The 24,978-nt window shown below is 43.3% G+C and overlaps 1 long non-coding RNA gene across 1 annotated transcript in view; it reads left to right on the top strand.

The window, feature by feature from the left end:
- The window catches only part of LOC310723795, a 78,370-nt gene extending 55,070 nt beyond the window's left edge, over window positions 1-23,300 (top strand). The window contains exon 3 of the long non-coding RNA XR_014532775.1: window positions 21,944-23,300. This is a non-coding gene — a long non-coding RNA (uncharacterized lncRNA). The remainder of the gene's footprint in view (window positions 1-21,943) is intronic.
- Window positions 23,301-24,978: the final 1,678 nt, after the last annotated feature.

Raw genomic sequence — 24,978 nt, 5'->3', positions numbered from 1 at the left:
TATTGAAACAGAAATATTACCTGAGGTTAAGATTAAGACTGAATTGAAACGTAAAAGAGCAGGTAGAGCAGCATTAGTGACGCTATCACATAATGGAGATTTTAATGGGTGTGTGGGAAGTGTAAAGCGTAGATGAGTGAAGGATGCATATACAACTACATGTATACAATTAGAGTCTAAATAACAAAACATTTAAATCAAAAAGGTTGACTATTTGGCAAATTTAATTCCAGAAGTTGTCAGAAATGTGATGCTCAGTTAAGTATGATTTGTGAACTTGAGGTCAGGTTACACTACCAGAAAGAGAAATGAAAAAAGAAAGGCGAATGAGTGAATTTATCCCACATCCTCTCTGTCACAGCCCAGTTCACTTCATTTCATGCTTTGTCTCCTTAAATCTGCTCTACCTCTTCTCAGATAGACAGAGGCCGCCTGGCTCTTATTATTGATCATATTTGACTCTTATATATGACTAAACTGGGAAACTCACCAAGGTACTGTTAGAAAACAGTTACAAAACGGTGTAATATTGCTTTATGTTAAATACACTATATCAACAAGACCTCAAGATAAGATTCGTATGTATATTTTTGAACAGCTCATTCTGCATTTATTCCCAGTTTGCTGTTATAATATCTTTCTTTCTTGTGGAAAAAAAAGGCTTGGGGAGATTTGTGCTCATTCAGCCACAAGGGTTTTATTAAATTCAGGTACTGATGTAGGGTAAGGAGGCCTGGTGTGCAGTCAGTGATTCATCCAAAATGTGTCCAATAGGGTTGAGGTCAGAGCTGTATAGCACGCCACTCAAGATCTTCTCTCCAACCCATGTAAACATGGGTTCACTTCACGGAGCTCGCTTTGAGCACAGGGGCATTGGCATGCTGGAACAGATTTGGGTTTTATAGTGCATGGAAAATTGAATTTTACTGTATTCAAAGACATCCTGTGCAATTGTGTGCCTCCAGCTTTGTGAAAACTGTTTGGGGAAGAACCACATGTGAATGGAAGTGTCAGATGTACTGCATTATCTGTGTAAAGCTGTTTTGAGACCATGTCCATTGTTAAAAGTGCTATAAAATTAAGATTTCCAAAATATATATGCATACATTTCAGTGGAACAATAATTATATAAGAACCTAACCTTGTTGCAGTGCAGAACCAAAACCATATTAATGCAAACTCAGAAACATATTGTCCTATCCTCTCTCTCTCTGTTGCTTTCTCTCTTGTTTCCCACTGCAGAACAACTGGCAAGGTTTCAACAAGGTGATTTACTGTTTGTGTAAGTGGCAATTCCACTGAGGCTGACGCTCTGTTTCTCCTAATTGGGGCTCTCATTACCAACAAGTAACCTTCAGTTTCTAATGAAGCAGAACTTTTTGATTCGCCTAACAAAGGAGCACAGTATGAGAAAGGTGAGCATGATGGTCTGGTTTGAAATTAGATGGATTGGAGCAGTAAAGACAGGACCAGTACCGATAAACCTGGTATTCATATTACCTTACCCTTTAGATCTATTATGCCTCAGAGCATAATAGCCTTTTAACACCAGCACAATCAAAAATCAGTGAAAAGTTTGCAGTATAAAAAGAAGACTTCTGAGCTCTATGATTATCCTTGAAAAAAATTGTAACTTAATGTCTATTCTATGGCAACCCTGAGGGGTTTATATATAAATACCATATTATACTAGCAGGCCTTACTGCGCCTGACAACTGTAATGACATTTGCCCATCCGGCCATATCAGATCGGCTCTGGTCACTAATATTTATTGCATGCGCTAGGTTCCTGTGTGTTTCCAGGCTTTTTAAATGGCTCTTGACCTTTTCCAGACAGTGACCAGCAAATGGGGTCTGTATTCATTGTCATTTTTATTGCAATGGCCATTTTCCAGTCCTTTTATGAGCAGTTGACATTTGCTCATACCCTCCATAGGTCTGTGTGGGTGACAAGGTGAGCCCATGTAAAATTTAAGGCTGTGGTTTCTTGTGTAAAATGCTAGCTTTAGGGGTTTTATTTTCTTTCTTTTTTTTTCATTCGCTTGAAATATGTCCCTGTTACAACAAACAGACTGAACTGATTGTCTACAGTGTTAGTTGTATATTTGTATTAACCCTTATAACCCTTACTTGCCCTTATTTATACTGCGGAAATGTACTGTTATATTGGATTTGGAATATTTGGGGGAAAAAAAACCCATATACACATCTACGCAGAACAAAGGCCGCATAAAGACAACCAACAGCAAACAAACCTTCCAACATTAAACTACACTTTATCAAGATATTCTACTGCACATTTAGATATGATTTTGAAATAAACTCAGGTAACAACAGAAAAGAGAAAAAAAATCTATCTTCTCATTAAACAACTTTATCTTATAATGAAAAGTTGCTATCCTGATAGAAGTGGTATATTTCAGGATGACTCCGCCCCAATGACATCGCACAAGAGATCAAGAAATAGTTTGATAAGGTTAAATATAATGTAAATGATGTGCTATGACCTTCACTGCACAGCTCTCTGCACAATTGACTACTTATGGGAGATTTTGGAGTGATGTATTAGATGCAATAGTGCTCTCTAACATCATCAAAATTGCCAAGTGAATGAATAATTCCAGAGACTTGTGAGATCAATTGCAAGATGCACTGAAGCTATTCAGGTGACTTGTGATGGCTCAACACTTTATTATGCTTGTGCATAAGGTTTTTTTCTTTGGTTTGCTTTTCAAATAAATTTCTAACTTTAATTCAGTTCAATTATCTTTTTGTATAGTACTTTTACCATGCACATTGTCACAAAGTAGATTTACAGAAATAAATAGATTAAGAATGTTTATTTCTAATGAACAAGCTAGAGGTGACAGAGGCAAGAAAAAATACCCTGAGATGATATGCAGAACATACAGTACCTTGAGAGGTTCTAGATTTAAAAGGGAAACCCATCCTCATCTTGGTAACACTGGATAAAGTGTTATACAGATATCTTGAGATTCATAATGAAGTCTTTCACTGTTCACTGGGAACTGTTCACTAATGGAGCATTAAGTGCAAAACTAGTTGTATCAGTTGCAGTCCAAGGCCATTGTTTCTGACTTGTACTATCTACAGTAATCTCATGTGTCTTTAGGCAGTTCATGTGGAGCCATCCTCAGAGGAAGGATCAGTTTTTAAGTTTTTAATTGAAGAATCTTCATCCTTAAGCAGGGCATCAGGATAGATCAGGCAGGTCTGGAGAGCAGAAGGGGTCAGGATCACTAGTATTTCAAGAGTATCATATGTAGCTTGATAAATAGAAAAAGATAGAAAGCTTTTTAAATGTAATTTTTAAATATATGTTCTGCTTTAAAGCAAATTTCTGTAATTGAATGATAATGGGGTTTTTTAAATGTATTTTGAGTTTGGAGTATTGAAAACTGGCGTTCTTAAGGATTTCATCTAATTGTACATTTTTGTATTTAAAAATAAAATAAAGAGACCAACTAGACATTGATTCTCTCTTTAAAATCCTCTGAACAACAAAAAACTAAATAGAGTGTGCAAACACTCTACAATATTGTTCCTGCTTGCATTTACTATAAATCAGATTTACAGTTAGAGGTGTTTTAAAGGCAGTATACCCTCCTATGTGCGACACCCCCACCACACACCATCATTTCCACACCCCATGTGTTTTACGACCTGGGGGACCTTGTTAGGCTGGCAGACCGGTGGCGCCACACTGGGTCAGGCTTGCTGTGCCTGTTGCTAATGCAGCCCCTGTTTTTTTCCCCTCAGGACTGGGCTGGGGACACGTGGGGGTGCCGGAGTGCTGGAGCCAAGAGAGAACCATGATTTCTCCTTGAATACTTTACGCTCATTGCCACTGACATCACCCATCTGCTGGCAGTAGTCTTTAGTCTGGCAGGCGACTCATTGGTACCATCTTAAAAATGTCACGCTTGGAAAGGGCTCGGCACTGAGCTGTTGAAATTTGTTCACTGATCTTCATGGAGTCCAATTTACTGCTGATGGTGTGTCTACCGTGCTAGTGGATTTTTTTTTTTTTAGATGATCTGAAGTTTTTTTTTTACTCAACTGGGGAAATGGCACTACCCACAGCAGTGCTGAAGTTTATTTAACGGTTAGTGGAGTACGATGGAGCTCCTGTCATGACTAGATAATTAGGAACCTTGTTAAATTAAATGTTGGGAAATAGAGTTAAGATCAAGAAAAATCAAGACTGTTCATATTAATTTGTAAACTGTTTTCAAAAAAGCAGGGCAGCTGAAATCATCAGATCTCAAATCGGTGTCAAACTTCTGTCAATCTTCAGTGGCGACAGTGTGAGTATTGAGTCCTGGTAAAAGATGCCCAGCATCACAGGGCAGTTAAAAAGAGGTGCTGAACCACTCATGTAACCGGCGTTTTTACCTCAAGAAAAAATAAATAAAATGGGAGGCCAATTTAAGTGTGTTGCTGAAGCAGGGTGTGTGGCTTCAGAGATGTGACTCATGGGCTAATATTAGGGCAGGCTTTACTGTGGACCCCTAGTGGTTCTGGCAGCTTGTTTGCTGTCCCTCCCACTGGGTTCTCCTCAGCACGGCTCCTCTCGTCGTTTTCGCACATCTACTACAGTTTTGGAGGAAGAGGCAAGCGAGAGCACCCAAACCCCACATTCAGAAACAAAAGCCTTTTTGCAGTCCTAAAGCAGAGCCTGCTAATTGATGAGAACAGGCCGTCAAACTGCCTCTCGCTAATTGCCTGTGAAAACTTGGAGCTTGGTTGGATCACAGAGAGTGCTACAGCACTGAACCATGCAAAAAGAGTTGTGTTATCTTTTAAGTCACCCTGGTGAATAACAGCAGATAGGCAGCTTTGGATTTTTTTTGGACTGCTCTGCTACTTAAGTAAAAGACCGGAGTAGAAGAGATGAAAGAGTGTGGAAGTGTGTGAGTGTGTGTGTTTGCGAGATCGTAGTGGTTCTAGTTTCTGCAGCCCTGTGGGTGTTAAAGCAAACTTTCATTCAGCAGGCAATCAATACAGAGAACACTCAGGTGTGGTGGTTTACAACCAAAATAATGACTTTAATCAGGTTTACACTCGGCTATAAGGAATAGGAACAAACATTACTGATCGAGTCTGGCTGGACCACCGTTGTCGCTGCTAAGAATCTCGAGCCAATAATCACCCGGGCCATAATGTACACTTTATGGTGACCCCAAATCGTATCATAAATGTGATATTGATTAAAGAAGAAAGCGTGGATCAATTTCTACACTGATGTTGCTATTATCTAATTTCTACCTTGCCTCTATGCTGTACGTATAGATTTATGTGCAAACATTATATCACACTTTTCTTTTGCATTCTGTTTGCAACAAAAAGTTTCACTCTCTTTTTCTTAAAAAATTCTCTTGTACTGTCAGGCTGCAGACGCGGAAGCCGATATAGTCCGATCATTGTCCTTTTATTTTAACAACCGTACAACACAAAAACACTCATAAGCCGTTGAAAACAACAAACAAAGACATCCGCTCGATACGCGTTGTCCGCTTTGAGTTCGAATGTCCCAAGCATAATCCATAAAGCCTTTGGCAATGAGTAATCCAAGTCGGAAGTGGAATTTGCATATACAGCCGGCGGTCGAGCAGCCACGCGATTGTCCAGCTTGACAATATAACGACCGACAGCCTGTGACTCAAGAACGTGAGTTTATGTAGTCTGATCTTTCATGAGCCACAGCTGTCGGTAATCTTGGGAAGCAGCGTGACTGCTATCGAGGGGGGCGTGGCAGGGTGAATCTCTGACAGCTACAGACGGGGGCGTGGCAGGGTGAATCCCTGACAGCTACAGACGGGGGCGTGGCAGGGTGAATCCCTGACAGTACCCCCCCCCCTCCAGGGGCGACACCTGACGCCCCAAAACCCACCTATGCCAGGCGGGCCAGGGCACTCCGAGGAAGGCCTCCTTAGACGCCTGGGAGCAACGGAGGCCTGGTGAGCATTCTCTGCGGAGAGCCGGAATGGAACAACACCTTGCAGGAGGATCCGGAATGGAGCCATGCCCTCGGTGCTGATGGGAGGCTGAGTAAAGCCCCTGGCGGGGATTGGAGCCAGAGCGACCTCCATGGCGGGGAACCGGAACTGGACGCCAACCATGACAATGACCGGGGAGTGGAGGACGTCCCGGGCGGAGACTAGGAACGTCGTACCACCCTCTGAGGGACCTGGAGGACCGACGTCGCCGTCAGAGGGACCTGGAGGACCGACGTCGCCGTCAGAGGGACCTGGAGGACCGACGTCGCCGTCAGAGGGACCTGGAGGACCGACGTCGCCATGCGGGGATCCTGTGGGCGATCCGTCGTCCTGAAGAGGACCTGGGGGCGAGAAGTCGCCCTCTGTGGAGCTTGGATGCGATCCTTCGCCCTGCGTGGAGCTTGGATGCGATCCTTCGCCCTGCGTGGAGCTTGGATGCGATCCTTCGCCCTGCGTGGAGCTTGGATGCGATCCTTCGCCCTGCGTGGAGCTTGGATGCGATCCTTCGCCCTGCGTGGAGCTTGGATGCGATCCTTCGCCCTGAAGAGGACCCCGGGGGCGAGACGTCGCCTTCTGCGGAGCCCGGGGGCGAGACGTCGCCTTCTGCGGAGCCCGGGGGCGAGACGTCGCCTTCTGCGGAGCCCGGGGGCGAGACGTCGCCTTCTGCGGAGCCCGGGGGCGAGACGTCGCCTTCTGCGGAGCCCGGGGGCGAGACGTCGCCTTCTGCGGAGCCCGGGGGCGAGACGTCGCCTTCTGCGGAGCCCGGGGGCGAGACGTCGCCTTCTGCGGAGCCCGGGGGCGAGACGTCGCCTTCTGCGGAGCCCGGGGGCGATCCGTCGCCTTCTGCGGAGCCCGGGGGCGAGACGTCGCCTTCTGCGGAGCCCGGGGGCGATCCGTCGCCTTCTGCGGAGCCCGGAGACGATCCGTCGCCTTCTGCGGGCGCTGGAGACGAGCCGTCGCCTTCTGCGGGCGCTGGAGACGAGCCGTCGCCTTCTGCGGGCGCTGGAGACGAGCCGTCGCCTTCTGCGGGACTGTGGGGTGAGCCGTCGCCGTCGGTGGAACCCGGGGGCAGCGGTTCAACCTCCCTTTCGCAGTCCTGGAGCTGGGGTGAGTGCACAGGGAAACCCCTGGGCGTAGGGGCGCTCCTTGGGACCCTTAGGAGCAGATCGGAGCCTACTGAGCAGCCTGGAAATGAGGTTAAGCCTGCCTGGAGAACCACGAGCGAAGAAGGGCTCGCCTGTAGGTCCACGACATCAGTGGAGCTCTCTTTGGGACACTGAAGCGAAGACGAGCTCTCGGGAGGAGCCTGGAGCGGAGACGAGCTCTCGGGAGGAGCCTGGAGCGGAGACGAGCTCTCGGGAGGAGCCTGGAGCGGAGACGAGCTCTCGGGAGGAGCCTGGAGCGGAGACGAGCTCTCGGGAGGAGCCTGGAGCGGAGTCGTGCCCTCTTGAGGAGCCTGGAGCTGGGCGGAGCACTCTTGAGGGACCTGGAGCTGGGCGGAGCTCTCTGGAGGGACCTGGAGCTGGGCGGAGCTCTCTGGAGGGACCTGGAGCTGGGCGGAGCTCTCTTGGAGGTCCTGGGGCGGAGCCGAGCTTTCCGTGGGCGAGATGTCGCCTTGGAAGGGGCTCTGGGATGTGGCGTCGTCTGGAGAGGGACTCGGAGGAGTCACTTCGCCTTCTGTGACCGGAGGTGTCGGCGCGGCGCTCTCGTGACGACTCTGTGGCGGGAAAGCATGCTCCTGGAGACTCTGTGGCGGCGCGGCGCTCTCGTGACGACTCTGTGGCGGGAAAGCATGCTCCTGGAGACTCTGTGGCGGCGCGGCGCTCTCGTGACGACTCTGTGGCGGGAAAGCATGCTCCTGGAGACTCTGTGGCGGCGCGGCGCTCTCGTGAAGACTCTGTGGCGGGAAAGCATGCTCCTGGAGACTCTGTGGCGGCGCGGCGCTCTCGTGACGACTCTGTGGCGGGAAAGCATGCTCCTGGAGACTCTGTGGCGGCGCGGCGCTCTCGTGACGACTCTGTGGCGGGAAAGCATGCTCCTGGAGACTCTGTGGCGGCGCGGCGCTCTCGTGAAGACTCTGTGGCGGGAAAGCACGCTCCTGGAGACACTGTGGCGGCGTGGCACGCCCACGGGAACCTCGGAACAGAGCGGCACGCCTGTAGAAGCTCTGTGACGGCATGGTGTGCTCGCCGACGCTCGGAGATGGTGTGGTGCGTCCACGAGAACCCCGGAACACAGCAGCACGCTGGTAGAGACCCTGAGATGAAGCAACCCTCTCATCAAAACATTGGGGCTGAGCTGCAGGCTCATGGGAGATCCGGCACGGAGCCGCGTGCTCTTGAGAACCTTGGAATGGAGCACCTTCCTCCTCAAGGGGACTGTAGTGGAGATCCACCACCTCTATCCCCAACTTCCCCAGAAGCAGCCCGCTGAATTCGGCGAGTGAGCCGAATTTGCCCCCTTTGGCGCTCCATAGTGAGCTGGCTTTGGCAAGAACTTCTCCAGACAGGAGGGAAATACAGAGGGCAATCTTGGCTCGTTCGGAAGGAAACCGGGAAATGTTAACAGCCACATACTCGCCGATGCCTTGCAGAAATCCGCCCAATTCGTCTTTTTTCCCCGAGTAACGAGCCGGTAATCCCTCGCGCTCTCTGAGGGGCGTGGCGCAGCCGCGCTCTCATGATCCGGCTTCTGTGGATCTGAACCACGAGAAGCGGCACTGAGCTTCCGGAGGAAATCCGAAGCCGGGTTCAGCTGCCGATCCGTTGCGGTCGGAATCGCGGAATGGCGAATCCGCGTTCGGTATAGGTCGGTCGTTCTGTCAGGCTGCAGACGCGGAAGCCGATATAGTCCGATCATTGTCCTTTTATTTCAACAACCGTACAACACAAAAACACTCATAAGCCGTTGAAAACAACAAACAAAGACATCCGCTCGATACGCGTTGTCCGCTATGAGTTCGAATGTCCCAAGCATAATCCATAAAGCCTTCGGCAATGAGTAATCCAAGTCGGAAGTGGAATTCGCATATACAGCCGGCGGTCGAGCAGCCACGCGATTGTCCAGCTTGACAATATAACGACCGACAGCCTGTGACTCAAGAACGTGAGTTTATGTAGTCTGATCTTTCATGAGCCACAGCTGTCGGTAATCTTGGGAAGCAGCGTGACTGCTATCGAGGGGGGCGTGGCAGGGTGAATCTCTGACAGCTACAGACGGGGGCGTGGCAGGGTGAATCCCTGACAGCTACAGAGGGGGGCGTGGCAGGGTGAATCCCTGACATGTACACTCACATCATTTAAGGAAAATTAGAACACTGCAAATGCACCACAATGCAATAAAATGCTTTTAAACTTTATATGCTCTCCATCAAGGGCTTGATCATGATTTTCGTATAAGCCCCTGCTAACCTATTAGTATTCCTATTACAAATTGTGCAAAGTTATAACATCATTAAGAACGAATCTCAGTTAAGGCATATATTTAGGAGCTCATCAATCACGCTTTATGATTCGAAACCTTATTCCTAATATTATAACACCAATAACTGTTAGGTGCTTCAATTAAATCTCTAATTCAATTACCGCATAATAAATGTCACCTCCTTATTTCTCGGAAGATACTCTTAGAGAGTGATTATACAAGATCTTTAAATCAGCTCTAACCAGCCCATTTTCTTGTTTCAGAATATTTCTTTTTTTTCGTTGACCTTTTCATGGTGACCAGAACTATTTCATCCCCTCTATTAACAGCTGACATTTCGAGCCATTCTTCCTTGTGTCTACCTCATTCAGAAGGGTTAAACACACATGGCTGACCAAAAATCACGCCGTTAAAAGCAATTGTCCTCCATTGTGCTTGGGGAGCAAACATAGAGGTCGCTTCGTCCTCTGCGTCTGATTTGGGACGTTTTCTTCATGACCTTTCTCAGTGACTGGCTCTTGGCTACAATGTTGCTCTAATTCAGGCTTTTGGCAGTCATTGGAGCGGCATTATCACCAGCACTATGCCCCCCCCCCCAACCACACACACATACACACAAACACACACACACCCCTCAGATACATGTCTCCCAGGCAACTGGCTGGGGCCGCTAGGCAACAAGCAGCTCTGCTCAGCAGTGCCAGGTCTCCGAGGGCTCACTCTCTCTGCTGCTACTCCTGCTGCTGCAAGCATGTACTGTTTCACTTTTCACTCAGCATTACGACCTCTTCAGGTTTTACTTATCACCACAATCTCTGCCTGACCTGAATTTCACACATGTTTCTCTCTGTGTCTCTCTTGCTCTATAACAAACAATCTCACTTTCACTAGCTGTTGGGCTTTAGTTTTTTTTTTCTTTCATTCCAGCTGTCTCTTTATCTTAACATCTTACATTTAGGTGTAATAACATGTCAAGTGCCATCATTTTGATAGTCATTTGTGCATTGCAAAAGAAGAGATTTAGTCTGTTGAGAATAAAACCAGAGTCTTTATGTGTTTGGATTGTTTCCTGCACACTCAATTTATATCTGTTTATTAGTGATGTGATGAGGTACCTCTGTATTTTTGTATCTGATTAATGCTCCAATATCTGTACCAATTTAGGGTTTCAATATCCATAACTGTACTGGTATAACATACCCCTCCATGCAAAAAAAAAAAATATATCCCTGGAAAGAATGAATTTACAGTAGTTTCTATTAACCAAAATATATGCATACTAAACTTTCTTTCGGCTTCTCCCATTAGGGGTCGCCACAGCGGACAATCCGCATGTTTGATTTGGCACATGTTTTTACACTGGATTCCCTTCCTAACGCAACCCTCCCCATTTATCCGGGCTTGGGACCGGCACTAAGAGTGGCTGGGGTTGGTTCCCTGACCGGGGATCGAACCCGGGCCGCATCGGTGAGAGCGCCGCATCCTAACCACTAGACCACCAGGGACCCCACTAACATACCTAATTTACATCACCATGACCTTGACCATCAGTTACTTAGGATGTTGTACATGCAAAAATGCAGCATCCTTACACTTACACTCATAGCACATGGTGTTTGACTGTCCCAAATGCTTCATATCTGACTATATGACAGTAAAACATCTCTCGTCTGCTCATTATTTTTTTAAATATGTCCCGCTATTTAGATCAGTACTTGCGTTTACTCAGTACACATGATTTGTTCAATCTAAGTAATGTGTTTCTATTTAGTTTCATGCTCATTGTTTATGTTGGAATAACAGCTGATGGTCATTCATTCATTCACTTATTCATTCAATCTTTAGTAATCGCTTTAACCAGGTCAGACACAGGGAACGCTGGCTGAGAGACGGAAGTACTCCCTTGATAGTACACCGGTCCATCACAGGACACCATACACACATTCACACACTCATTCACTGGGTATTATTTCTTTTCAGTCTAAAGATCCTGTAACAGCATCAAATAACCGTGCACTCAACATTGTCATACAAATTGACAAAGTGTGTAATGAGGTGCATCCCACACATCTAATTATGCATAATTTACTGTATTATATTAATGATTTAATCCAGCATGGATTACATGTGTCTATATATGATGACTCTATCCTGATTCGGGGCTTTCATTCCCTCACAGACCATGCAACACTAAATTACGGGCTGTGACAGTCTCGCCAAGAGAAGGCATCAGCCTGCAAATAAAAGATAATGGCGGCCAAATAAACAGTGAAGGTGCTGTGCTAGGTCCAAATGCACTGGGCCTGGTCCCTGCATGCACAGAGATGTGCTTTTAAATGGGCAATATCTGCCAGGGCCATAGGGCCATTTGGCAGCTCTGCCGCACAATTCACAGCTCAGTTTGCAGACAATTAGCATGGGGGGAAAAAACGACCAATGAAACCTTGGCACATAATATGGCGTAATTATATGTTTGCTCACTTCAAACATGCAATACATGCTCAGAATTCAATGCTGGGATAAAATTAGATAACGATGGATTTGGGTTGAAAGGAAATTTCTTCTAAAGTGCGATTTGCGGCTTGATGAGTAGCCTGCTGGTGTTTGCCCACTGTCGTTTTGTTCCCACTCTGTCAGCCTGGAGAGTGGAGACCAGCTTTCTGGGAAACTGCAAATGGGCCCATCAATAGGCAAATGCATATGCACTCAATTACATGTTTGTTAAGCAATGAAATATGAGGGTAATGAGGCGCAGCCATTTGCCGCACAGTCATTTACCCCGTTAAGTTATTACCATGTTAATGACACTCTCTCAATACCTTAATTAATGCTGGCCAGGCTGCTATAAAGCGGATGTAGGTGTGACGGGCACACAAAAGCCCACGCAAACATTCACGGGTAATGGATAGTTCAGCAGTGATACGGTGAAATAAAGACTTTTTGATGGATATTTATTCTGTTACTGAAGTATACTTTTATGTATCTAATGTGAAGTATAGCGGATTCACTTAGCACACTCGAGTAATCATTTTATCTACAAAACAAAAATGTCAGAGTTTTATTTATCTTTACATTATGTAAGAGATTCTAACTGATATGTGCCTAATGGAGTGCTCACAGGTATGCAATTATGTTCATTACACACATGAACGTTGTGTCTGCTTAATTCAAAAGTGGTTCATACTTAAAATAGTGTCATTTCAGGCATGCCGTTTTACTACATGAAGAAAAATACAACCAGCGTTTATAGAAACCCCCCCCCTCACACACACACACACACACACACACATACGCACATACACTCACAAGGCCACATTCATAAATCATTCATCTCTGTTGATTTGGTGAGTTTTTCCTTTAATGGGAATGAAGCTGTAACATGTCATATAAATCTTTCAGACATCCCCGATTTGTGAGCCCCACGTGCTCTGCGTACATTCTGTCTTTTTTAATAAGGCTAAAGATTATAAACGAATCTCTTTATTTAGATGTCCAGCCTCTTAAATTTAATTCACACTCACCTTATTTTTTATTTCTTTTTTTGCCTGTGCTGAGCAGTTATCTGGATTTACTAGATACCTATGTCTGACTCTGGTCTTTCCTCTGTCTATATCAATTTCCCTCGTTTTGTTGACCTATTCTACCTCTTTACTCTCTTTCCAGCTAGCTCATTGCTCCCCTGCGGTGTCATTATTCTGCCCCCTTTTTTCCATTCTCATCTCACTCTGTATCTCTCTTTCTCTCTGTATGTGCGTGGTGTATGACCCTGGGGAGAATTCAGCACCTCTCTGTCTGTGCGTGTGTGTCATTTAGTCTCTGGAGTTCCCCCTCTGCTGATCTCCTGCAGAGTCGCCACTTGTGCGACAGTGTGATGTCTCCTCTGGTATTGCCAATTATTCTCTCCATCAGAGTGACCTAATTTTTCCCAGCCTTCACTGTGTCTATGGCTGCCCCTGTCACACACACACACACACACACACACACACACACACACACACACACACACACACACACACACAAACACACACACTCAGTGTGTGTATGCTGACCATACTTTGCCCTCACTGCCCCAGCCAGTGCAGCTACAGTTTTTCAGTAGCCAGTGTGCTGAGCTGCCAGACAGGAGGGTATTTTATGGGCATTCATTTTATGAACACTTTGTTGAATTGCTTCAGTCTGTTAATGTCCCACACCACCCCACTGCTGCGCTCCGTTCACTGGCATCCAGTAGCTGCACGTATCAGATTCAAAACACTGATGCTTGCCTACAAGCCCCAAAATGGACCAGCACCATCTTACCTCAGAGACATCATTACACCTCACACTGCACCACGCTGTCTGAGATCCTCCAGCACTGCTCGACTGGTACCACCTTCTCTCAGAATGAGAGGTACGTCTACTTCAAGGCTCTTCTCTGTTCTGGCACCGAGGTGGTGGAATGAACTTTGTCCTAGATGTCCGAACAGCGGAGTCCCTGGCTATCTTTAAGCGACAGTTAAAGACCTACCTCTTCCTGAAACACTTAATTTAGCACTTTCCAAGTTTGCTTTGTAAAAATCCAGTTTTTAGTCGAATTTATCTTAAGTCTGTAATGTAGCTTACCAGTGTAGTGTATTTATTCATTGATATAAACTCAAAGCACTTTTGTACGTCACTCTGGACAAGGTCTGCTAAATGCCACAAATGTAAGAGTTAATGTATCAACTTAAATACATTCTCTCCCCTCATCTCTCAAACAAGAGTGCAAAGTAACCTTAAGACTGAAGTTTAACATTTTAAATTGCAGTACATATTGCAAATATACACTCCTGGGCCTACTACAGTGACAAACTCCTGTGCGTCAGAATTATTTCGGCTGGTGTGCATTCAAATTATAGAGATATTTCGAGGTAGGAGACATCTTTTAAGGAAGCAAAAATTGAGGTTTGCATTCCAGATCATTGCTTTTCCTTATTCTGCAACTGTTCCTTCTAAAGTGTATTACACATGGTTTTCATCACCTTCATTGCTGATCGATGTTTCTTTGCTGTGTGGTTGATGTATTTTGAAGTGCTTGGGTCAACTCTTCTTTGTTCCTAGTGGAGTGGAGTGTCTTAAAAAGATAGAAGTCCTTATTTTTCATGACTAAATTATAAATGGGGGTGGTTCATTTATAATTTAGTTCTTTTGTTGCTTGCCATTTTAATGATGCACTTCAGGACAAGCTCAGTGACTGTACTTTTGGAAAAAACTTGTAAACTAAAGATGATTTATGACTCACTAGGACCCAATTTCCCCATATCCTGTATGATTTCGTTTGGTTTAATTTAAATACAAGTAAAAAACACACACACACACACACACACACACACACACACACACACACACACACACACACACACACACACACACACACACACACACACACACTTTTTTTGGTAAATCATGTTATAAAAGAATCCTTTATATTTCTTGTTGTAATCGAGCATGGCGGTCCTGATACGGTTTTATCACAAAACCCATGCTTTTGTGTGTCACAAGGCTTTGGCTGTAAGTCCTGCCTGGAAAATCAGTATGCTGTTAAAGCCTTCTGTCACTGACCATACCCTGTTCTAATCCTTCTCCTGTACCCTCTGTCACACGTTCCTCAATCCTCTGTCTCACTCTTTACTTTTTCTTTCTCTCTCTCTCTCTCTCTCTCTCTCTCTCTCTCTCTCTCTCTCTCTCTCTCTCTCTCCCTCCACAATCACCTCATCCTTTCAATGCTCGGACAAAGAGCTCCATACACCCCTCCCACAATGCACACACACACACACACACACACACACACACACACACGCACACACACACACACACACACATGGTCTCTGTCCATTCCAGTCACATAGAACACAGTAACCCACATGAAAACTAAAGGATAATACTAGCTTGGTCCTGAGCCTGCCTGCTGCCTCCTCCCTCTACCTTTTCCTTTGGACATTCAGGAGGCTGGAGCCCATCCTCCAATTTTAGTGCACCAGCCACAACCAGGCAAATTGGCCATTTTACAGTAGGTTCTGTCAAGGCCCATGAATATTTGATAGGCTCTGACTGTTGATGAGCATGTGCTTTGACTCCCTTATCTTATTTGGTCAGCCTGCCAGCATAAGCTTCTCCACCTCCTTGCCTTATTCTCCCAAGAGAGACAGAACGAGAGTGACGGGAGGGGCGAGCGAGGTGGCAAAGCCAGTAAGCTCTGATTCAGCGGTGGTTCCTGCTGGCTTGATTGTGATGTGGTGGCCCAGTAAGGGGGGAAAATGAGAAAAGAGAAAAAGAGAGAGTGTAAGGAGAGAGAGAGAGAGAGAGAGAGAGAGAGAGAGAGAGAGAGAGAGAGAGAGAGAGAGAGTATATTATTGTATACAGCTGGTGAGGAAACAAATGTCAGTTGAGTCTTCAAGTCCAGTCACAGAAGTCATTCCCCTGGGTGAACAGAGATGAGAAAAGCTTTTCCACCTCAACAGCAGGGGCTGATAATAGTGAGGCAGCTGAATTGGCATGGCCTCCACACTAGCTTCCTTTCCTCTGTTCCATAAAGGGATCAGGGTGCTCTGCTTCCCCTCAGGTCACACTACTGTAGTGCAAGGCCACACTGTGAAAATGCCATTACAGCAGTACCACCCTGGAGAGGTAAAGTGGTTTAGAGGGTGGGGGGTGGGAAAGTACCTTCCTGGGTTCCTCAAATGACTGATGGGATATTTTAACCAAATTAAAATGTAAAAAAAAAAAAGCTAAATTTAGCTGTATGTGGATGCATATGTGTGTAAACTGGACCAAGCCGAGGTCAAAAGTAATTTGCATGATCATTGGTTCTCTCCACCAGAAGGTTTTTTTTTCGAGCATCTGTGAGGTTCTGCCTCCAGGCCACTTCAGGTAAAAGGATTTTCTCTTTTTTCCATCTACCAGCATCTTATTTCATCCTGCCTTCTCATGTGAGATGCAGAAAATGCCAGTCAAGGGAATGAACAATGCATTTCCCTGGATGCACTGACAAAGTATCTGAAATCTCTATACATTTAGATGTCCAAATTTAAGAGCTGTGTCATCAACACACTTCACCAGAATTGACTGATCAAAGAAAACACTTTGGATTAATCTGGGCCTGAACCTCACTGATAAGTACTTTGTGAAGTACCCATTGACCCTTATAGCCACTGGCCTTTGAACCTGTTCTGGATCTTTTTAGCTATTATAAAAATGTGTGTATATAAATTCTGCAGTGCACTCCTGCTTAAAGAGAAAAAAAAATCACAAAAGCTAATTCTCATGCTAGGTCTTCAATTAAATTGATTAAAACAGATATAACTCATGATGGAATTTTTTTGCCTCTCTGTCTTTGTTACTCATTCCCTCTGACCTCAATCTCAAAGGAAGTGACAAGAGGCAAAGTGCAGGCTTTCTGAAGAGCATTGGCCTCCATCAACTCTCTCCTAATTGAATCAGATTCTTCATTCGCCATAATCTAGGCCTTTTAATTGCATTACACCCTGGGTCAGGAAGGAGGGCCTCGCAGGCAATAACCAGAGGAGCGCACTGGACTGTTGACATTGGGCAGAGCTGACACAGTCCTGGACGTTGTTATGGCTGTAACCAAATTACAGTGCATCTGGTCTTGGATGAATTACAAACCCAGGTTAGAGAAGAGAAATGGACTAAAATCAGGTCAAGAATGGAAGAGATGAGAAATAGAGAGTAACCCTATGGAACAAATCATGTGCATCGAAGTGTACTAATAGATGCATGGAGTAGAATGCTACTGTGATTGACAAAGCGGTTGTGCTGGTCATGGCATTTTACCTGCCATGAAAACAAGAGTGATGTTTGTAAAGCCCCCATTTCCCCCCTATAATGAAGCATTTCCACCACTTTTGCCCTGTCTGAAGCTTTGATTGATAGTCACTGCATCGTTATGGCACGTGCATACTAAGCAAAAACATTTGCATATGCATATCTATTCTAAGCATGGCTTCCTTAAGGAAAAAGTGTCTGGTTGCACGAGATGAAGAGAAGACTTCTTTGTTGAATGGAAAATAAATAAATTTGTGAAGCCAAGGGGATCGATGGAGATTCAGGCTCTGTCTTGCTTGGCTCTGGTGAGTGTTGGCCTGGTAACACCCACTTTGCTTATCAGCTGCAGCATGATGGACGAGACTCTTCCACTATAAAGAAATTCCCTCTGAAAATGTCTGGTGCAATAGATTATGTGAGGGATTTGTTCAGGTGCACAGAATGCCCAATAGATCTGGTCCAGAATGCCAGCAGTAGCGCGAGCCTATGTGCAGAGTCCTGATTAGTACAGTAGATTTAAGACTGGTATGAGAGCTGATGCTTAGCAGAGTGGATGGGTGTTTAGAAAAGATAGATATGAATGAGAGGGAAAAGTCAATAAAAAAGTTTTTTTTTTGGTCAACATTTAATAAATGACAGAAGTCTGCAGGCCTATTTGAGTGGTGGAACATGGCTCCATCAGACAGAGGCCATGACATTGTCATGGTCATCTCTGTGGTTCTAATGTGAAGACAGTGGCAGCACTGGTGACTGGGGTCATTTTGGGAGCACATGCTTTGGCCTGGTGTCCCTGAGATGTGACAGTACATACTAGGGGCTTAGCTAAGCCTTTGCATGTCATCAGAGCACTCTTCAGAATGTGCTCGACATATGTCCCTTTGGCAGCTGTCTCCCCGTGTGTCAATATTCACACCACTCATGCCTGGTCCTCTACAGCTGTGCCCCTCTTCCCAGGGCAAATAGGGTTAGACATGAAGGCAAAAATAAATCTTTAATAAACAAACATCGCCTTGAGTTAGTGTTCATATTAGGCCCAAAGCTGGTGGCCCAAACGGCCCAGGCTGAGAAACAAAACAAAATGCATAGATGAGCCTCTTTATTGACAGCCATAATGTTTATCTGAAATCCATTTCCCTAGACTGTTATGTGAGCATTAGGGGTCATTGAGCAGCACCTTGGACGGCCATGAAGATTCATACCGAGTGGCTCATCTGTGACAGACATCAAAATCAATAGGCATCATCAGGGGGAGGTGCACTGCTGGAGTATCTCATTCTCTGACACGTGTGTTGTTCCAGCCCGATTTTGATAGGTTTTTTTGCAATAGCAATATAGTGGACAGTTTACAGCATTAAGCATGAATGCAGCAGAAGCTTAGTCGCTCAGCTTGCAGAAACTTGCAAATCCAGCATTAAAACAGTCTGAATCAGGAGAATCACAATAATCAGCCATGACAATGTAATCTATTTAAAAGTCCAGCATGGGAGACATACTGAGTGATGTCTGTGCTGTAAATGAAACAACAGCTCAAATGTTATTTGATCGTAGTTCTGGAAAGGGGGAAGGGGCTTGGATGGAATCAAGTTTTGGGAACAGGGAGCAGGATTATATTTTAATGACAAGCATGGAAAAAGCGTATTAAACTATCTCTCTCTCTCTCTCTCTCTCTCTCTCTCTCTCTCTCTCTCTCTATATATATATATATATATATATATATATATATATATATATATATATATATATATATATATATATATATATATATATATATATCTTACACACACACACACACACACAATATGTACAAATAAAGTTTGTAGATACCTGACCATAACATTCATATGTGCTTTTTAAACATTGCATTCCACATTTAATCCCCATTTAGTCTCATAAATCCCTCCACTATTTTTGGGAAGATGTTCCACTAGATTTTAAAATGTGTTTGTAAACATTTCTGTTCATCAGCCACACGGGTGTTAATAAAGTCAAGTACTGATGTTGGTGAGGTGAAGAGGTCTGGGGTGCAGTCAGTGTTTCAATTCATCCAAAAGGTGTTCAGTAGGGATGAGATCAGAGCTCTATAACAGGCCTCTAATGATCTTCCACTCTAAATCATGTAAACCAGATCTTTATGGACTTTGATTTGTGCACAGGGGCATTGCCATGCTAGAACAGGTTTGGGTCTCCTAGTTCAAGGATGCTTTGAAAAGAGAATTTAATGCTGTCACATTCAAAGACTCAATCATTTGTGTGCATCCAACATTGTGATAACAGATTGGGAAACACAAATAGCTGGAAAATTCAGGCGTCCCAATAGTTTTGTCCATAATGTGTATTTACAGTAAAGATAATAGATAAAAATAATGTTCACTTCACATCTTCTGATGTGTCACAAGAGTCTAAAGCTCTGATCCTAAATTCATACTGGATTAGCTGAAATCTGTTTGCTAACATTTTCCAAACCTTTCAACCATTCAGCAGTTCCTTAAATTGGGTGATTGGTCTCTGTGTCCTCTTTTTCTCTTTTCATTTTCAGTCCCCTTTAAAATTATTTTTCATTGGGTGACTTCACATCTCAAGTCTTATCCATTTTCAAATTGCTTCTCACTGCACCGCAAAATATTTTTTTGTCCCTAAAACCAACGTGCCACTTCGAAAACTCGAAATAAACTACTTTTGTTTCCCTTTTGAGGACTTGGACACCTGAAAAGCTTTCATTAATCTTCCTAAATGAATTGTTTATATCTGAGCGTAGGATTAGGTCTTCTCTAGCTGTTATATAATTCAATCTTAAATTCACCTGATTGGCCATTCAAATGTGCTTTCAGTCAGAATAATAATTCTGTCTCTCATCATATCATCGAGTGATTGTTTAGGCCAGAACGATTTAACCCACTTGCCAATCGCAATTCTCGCCTCATACTTTATATCTGGGTAATAATAAAGTCTATTCATATGCTGTAGTGGGATATCATGGAATGGGATTTCATTAATTGATGAAATTTTCATAAATCAATACAGCCTTAGGAACAGTGCTAAAGGTGGCATATGTTTACTTTTTTCACATTAGAGAAAGAGAGGTTAAGTGTGTGTGTGTGTGTGTGTGTGTGTGTGTGTGTGTGTGTGTGTGTGTGTGTGTCTGAAAGAGACAAAGCGAGAGAGAGAGAGAGAGAGAGAGAGAGAGAGAGAGAAAGAAAGAAAGAAAGAAAGAAATAGTGAGAGAACCTGACAACAAGAAAAAGTGCTATGTTGTTTCTCTACCCAATTGATTTAGTTACCTGGACCAACTAATTGAGCAGAAAATATCTAATTGGCCTGGTGCGCATCATAAAAAAAGATACAGGTCAGGCAAGTCTGGATTAGGATTAGGTTTTTATACTCAAAGATTCAGGCTTTTTATGCTACTGAATCGATATTTGATCATCTCACCTCCAACTAGCTCTCTAGGGTGGACTTACAAAACACGTCCAGTTGTGTCATCTGTCTTCTTAAGGTTTTTCAATTTTTATTTTAACACTTTGAATTTTATTTTCCATTCTGCTATTCGTAGTAGGATATGTAGGGTTGCCAGTCAGCTTCGATCGACCAGAAGATTCCAGTAATTAGCCCCAGTCTCCTGAAATAGAAAGTATTTTTCCACAGGGTCCCATTAAAATGTAAAGCAATGCACATAAAAAAAATATTAGACATTAAACCTAACTTGTGCTCTGTCAAAAGTCATGCCCTATCTTCTATTAATGGACAATGAGATAGTATTTTTTATTTTGATGCTCTACTGAAGAATGTTCTTATGGAAGCCTGTTTTTGGCAAAGGTAAAAAAAGTTTGCCTAATTGGGACTTCATATCTTGCAGTTTCAACTTTATTTCTCGCAATTTGGACTTTATTTCTCGCAATGCTGACTTTATTTCTTCCAGTTCAGACCTTATTTCTGCCAATTCTTAGCCATACATACAATGACTCTGTTTAGGTATGGGACACGGCAGTTTGTGAAACCATGCCTAAAATAGTCCTCTATGATTTAATCCATTGTTTTACAAATCAAGCTATTAATTGTAGCCATTTAGTACTTCATTTTTACATAATATTTTATTTTTAATGTGTAAAGCTTCATGGCACTACAGAAGGGGTGATGCTGCCCATTGGCTAAAATAAAAGTCTGAATTGTGAGAAAAATAAAGTCAGAATTGGCAAAAAAAATGAAATTTAAGAAAATTCAGTTTCGCAAGAAATAATGTCAGAATTCCAAGAAACAAAGTCGGAATAGTGAGAAATGAAGTCGCAATTAGGGAGACTTTTTTTATGTGGTGAAAATGTGCTTAAATACATTCTTTCAAGTATGTGTACTTTTTAAGGGTATTTTCATTTTAGAAAAACTTATCCTTCATTTATATTTTAACAGGAGTATTTTTACTTTTACTAAAGTAATATTTATTCAGTAGTACAAGTACATGTATAAGTGAGCTTTGTTGACCACTAGTAATTTTTACTGTTCATGCTATAGGTTTTTCTGCGTATTTATTCGCTACCAAATATTTTGTTGTTTTGAGTCATTAGCTTGCAGTATTGACCAGTATATTGTCTATCTATCTATCTATCTATCTATCTATCTATCTATCTATCTATCTATCTATCTATCTATCTATCTATCTATCTATCTATCTATCTATCTATCTATCTATCTATCTATCTATCTAGGGGAATTTGGCAATCCTAAGGATGGGGCAGGCACAGTGCAGACGGCTTGGCAGCTCTGAGTGTGATGGCAGCTGAAATGAAGAAAGACAGAAAATGTGTTTGTGTGTGTGTGGTGGTGGGTGGGAGTGTTGGACCGGCCAGATGGGTTGATATTCAGGTCTCGGAACGAATGTTAATTTAATCAATGTGCTGTAAATCTGACTGACTGCTGACTCATGTGAGTCTACTGCCCCAAGGGTCTCTCCAACAAAAGCCCTGCTATTGCAGTTTGTTCCCCTGTTGCATTTTAAAATGCCTACTCTTACACACATACAAACAGTACGTGCACAGACATATATACACACACATGCACAATAGAAATCTGGACACATGGACCAATACTAAATTTGTGCACCTGCAGATGTGTGTGCATGCATGTGTGTGTTGGGAAGAAAAGTGCTGAAGAGGCAGCACGGGGAGAACTGGGTGAGTGGTTTGAGGCGCCTCTCGCTCTCCTTGGGTCCGAATGTCTGCCAAACCATGTGTCCTAGCCATCAATCTCATTGCCAAGACTCTCAACACATGCACACACACACACACACACACACACACACACACACACACACACACACACACACACACACACACACACAAAAACACACACAGACACACACACACACACACACACACACACACACACACACACACACACACACACACACACACACACACACACTCACCCACCCGGCTCAATGAGAGGACACTGTGACCGTCGGAGTGTCTGGGATATATAAGCGTTATCGTGTCATGTCATGCAGTGACCAGTGAGGATTTGCACAAAGGAGAGAGACAGAGACAGGGCAAGAAAGGAGAGGTGCTGAGAAAGGAAAGGCGATAAGAAATTGGGAACACAGAAAGCGATGGAGTAAGTGAATGAAGAAATAGATCAGGGTTGGGTGCTGAGGGATAATCCCAACACACGGTTTATGGCTGTGCAAAATTTATTTAGAATGAGTATGCAGAGCCCGGTGTGTGTGTGTGTGTGTGTGTGTGTGTGTGTGTGTGTGTGTGTGTGTGTGTGTGTCAGGAGTTGCGGCCTGGGAGAGGGACACTTTTAATTAAAGTGCACGTCTGTCGCAGGTTTTGAAAAGGCTTCTAAATCACTGATGCAAATCCAAGGAAATATGTGAATTCAGTTTCTTTGTCTCTTTCTGTTTGTAGTACTGAGGAAGCTACGCAGAAAATGCTACAAGAAAAGTAGTGTTAATAATTAGTTGTAACATCACTAAATTCCAATAACATGGCAGTGAACATATGGCGAAATGAATAAACCAGCCAGAATGACACATGGAAATGATTTTCTATTAGCACGGTTTCTCAGAACCTTACATAAATTAAAGCCGCTGTAATCAATGTTGGGGATCTTGCTAATTTCCACACCTCGAAGTGGCACAACCAAGAAAATTACATCTCAATACATCTAAATGATAGACAATATCTTCCCATCCATTTAAATAAAAACCTAGCCTTTTAATTATGCATGTACTGTGTAATTATAATATTTTCTGTATTTTTTTATTTTTTTTCCATTTTAAAACGCCAAAGAACTCTGATACATTTTAGCAAATTGGTGCAGCCTCCGGATAAAAGTTAGACAGCAGGTCTGAAGTCATTGTGAAAGAAGATGCAGTCAAACAGATCACTTGCACCTTAATACCTAAGTAATGAAGCACATTACCCTTCATATGTTTCACTCATAACCTTATTAGGAACTTTTTCTAAGGTCACCCCATGCCACAGTGCTTACAGGTGAAGAAGAACTGAACTCATTACAATCAGGTGGCAAAAAACAAACTTCATTGAATGCCAGAAAGAGCAAACACTCCATAAATGGGCAAACCTCCTGTCATTACAAATACATTGTTTTATATAGATTGTTATAACAATATATATATTATAATATATTTATATATATTTGTGAAATGACCTAGAAGACTTCAGAGACATAAACATTTGCTGTTTCAATGATTAGTGCTTATTTGAAAAGACCTCTGTTTTTTGCAAACAAGTGGTAGTGAAACATGTGTTTCAATTGAGTGACCCTGCATATGGAAAATAGCTTGGAAAATATTGTCAAAAGTGTCTGTGTTTAAAAATAAGTATTTGACCAAAAAAAGTTATGGAAATTATATTCCATACTTTTCCTCCTGAATGGTCCTGTTGGCTCAGGAAAACCTTCCTGGCTAATGTAAGTGTGAGTTGTAGTTTAGTTGTATAGCTGTAGAGAAACAGACATATGCCTAATCTATTATATTTAAATAGCAGTTGTCAAAATGTCCACGATAATCCTGTGAAGCAGCTGAAATGAAAACTGAACAAAGTTTACTGCTTTCTTACTTTTGGGAGCAACCAAACTTTAAAAATTGTAGATTACTGCTGTGTATTTAAGGGCTAGATTTAAATTAATTTATCTGAAATCTAAATTTACGCCCATAACTCCCTTTGGAAGCGAGCGTGTTTTCCCCTTCGTGAATTAACTTTAAAAAATACATCCTATTTACAATTAGTGTCGGTGTGCCGTGAGCTACATTGCCCGAACAATTGCAGGTAACAAAAATTAGGTTACGTTTCAATTATTTTTTCATTTTCAGTTAGCGAGTAAACTATAACTTTAATTTCTTCAAGTATTCAAAACTTAAATGAAAACTAAATCAGTGCACACAACAATTTAAAGTCCTCATGGGCTAAAGTGATTAACTATCCATCTACTGCTTGTGGTTATTTTTTTTGTTTCCTGTAGCTAATATTATGTTTAGGTGGTCCCAGAGATTTCAGATGTCCCATTCCTCTAGCAATGCCTCCCAAACATTGAGCTCGGTGCTTGGAAAGCGATAGAGAGAGAAGCCATTCTAGCTTGGTCACTGCATAATGAAAGAGAATTGTCACATGAATTTTCATCACGGATCAATTCGCATCCAGATCAGCAAGTCATACTGAATTTGTTCACATACCGAAGGATGGGAGAAATGCTGCCTTTCATTATCACAATCCCTACT

Source organism: Silurus aristotelis, assembly GCF_946808225.1.
Source record: "Silurus aristotelis genome assembly, chromosome: 3".
In the NCBI taxonomy this organism is placed as follows: Eukaryota; Metazoa; Chordata; class Actinopteri; order Siluriformes; family Siluridae; genus Silurus; species Silurus aristotelis.
Note: the sequence above shows the minus strand (reverse complement) of the source record. Positions and strands in the feature narration are given on the sequence as shown.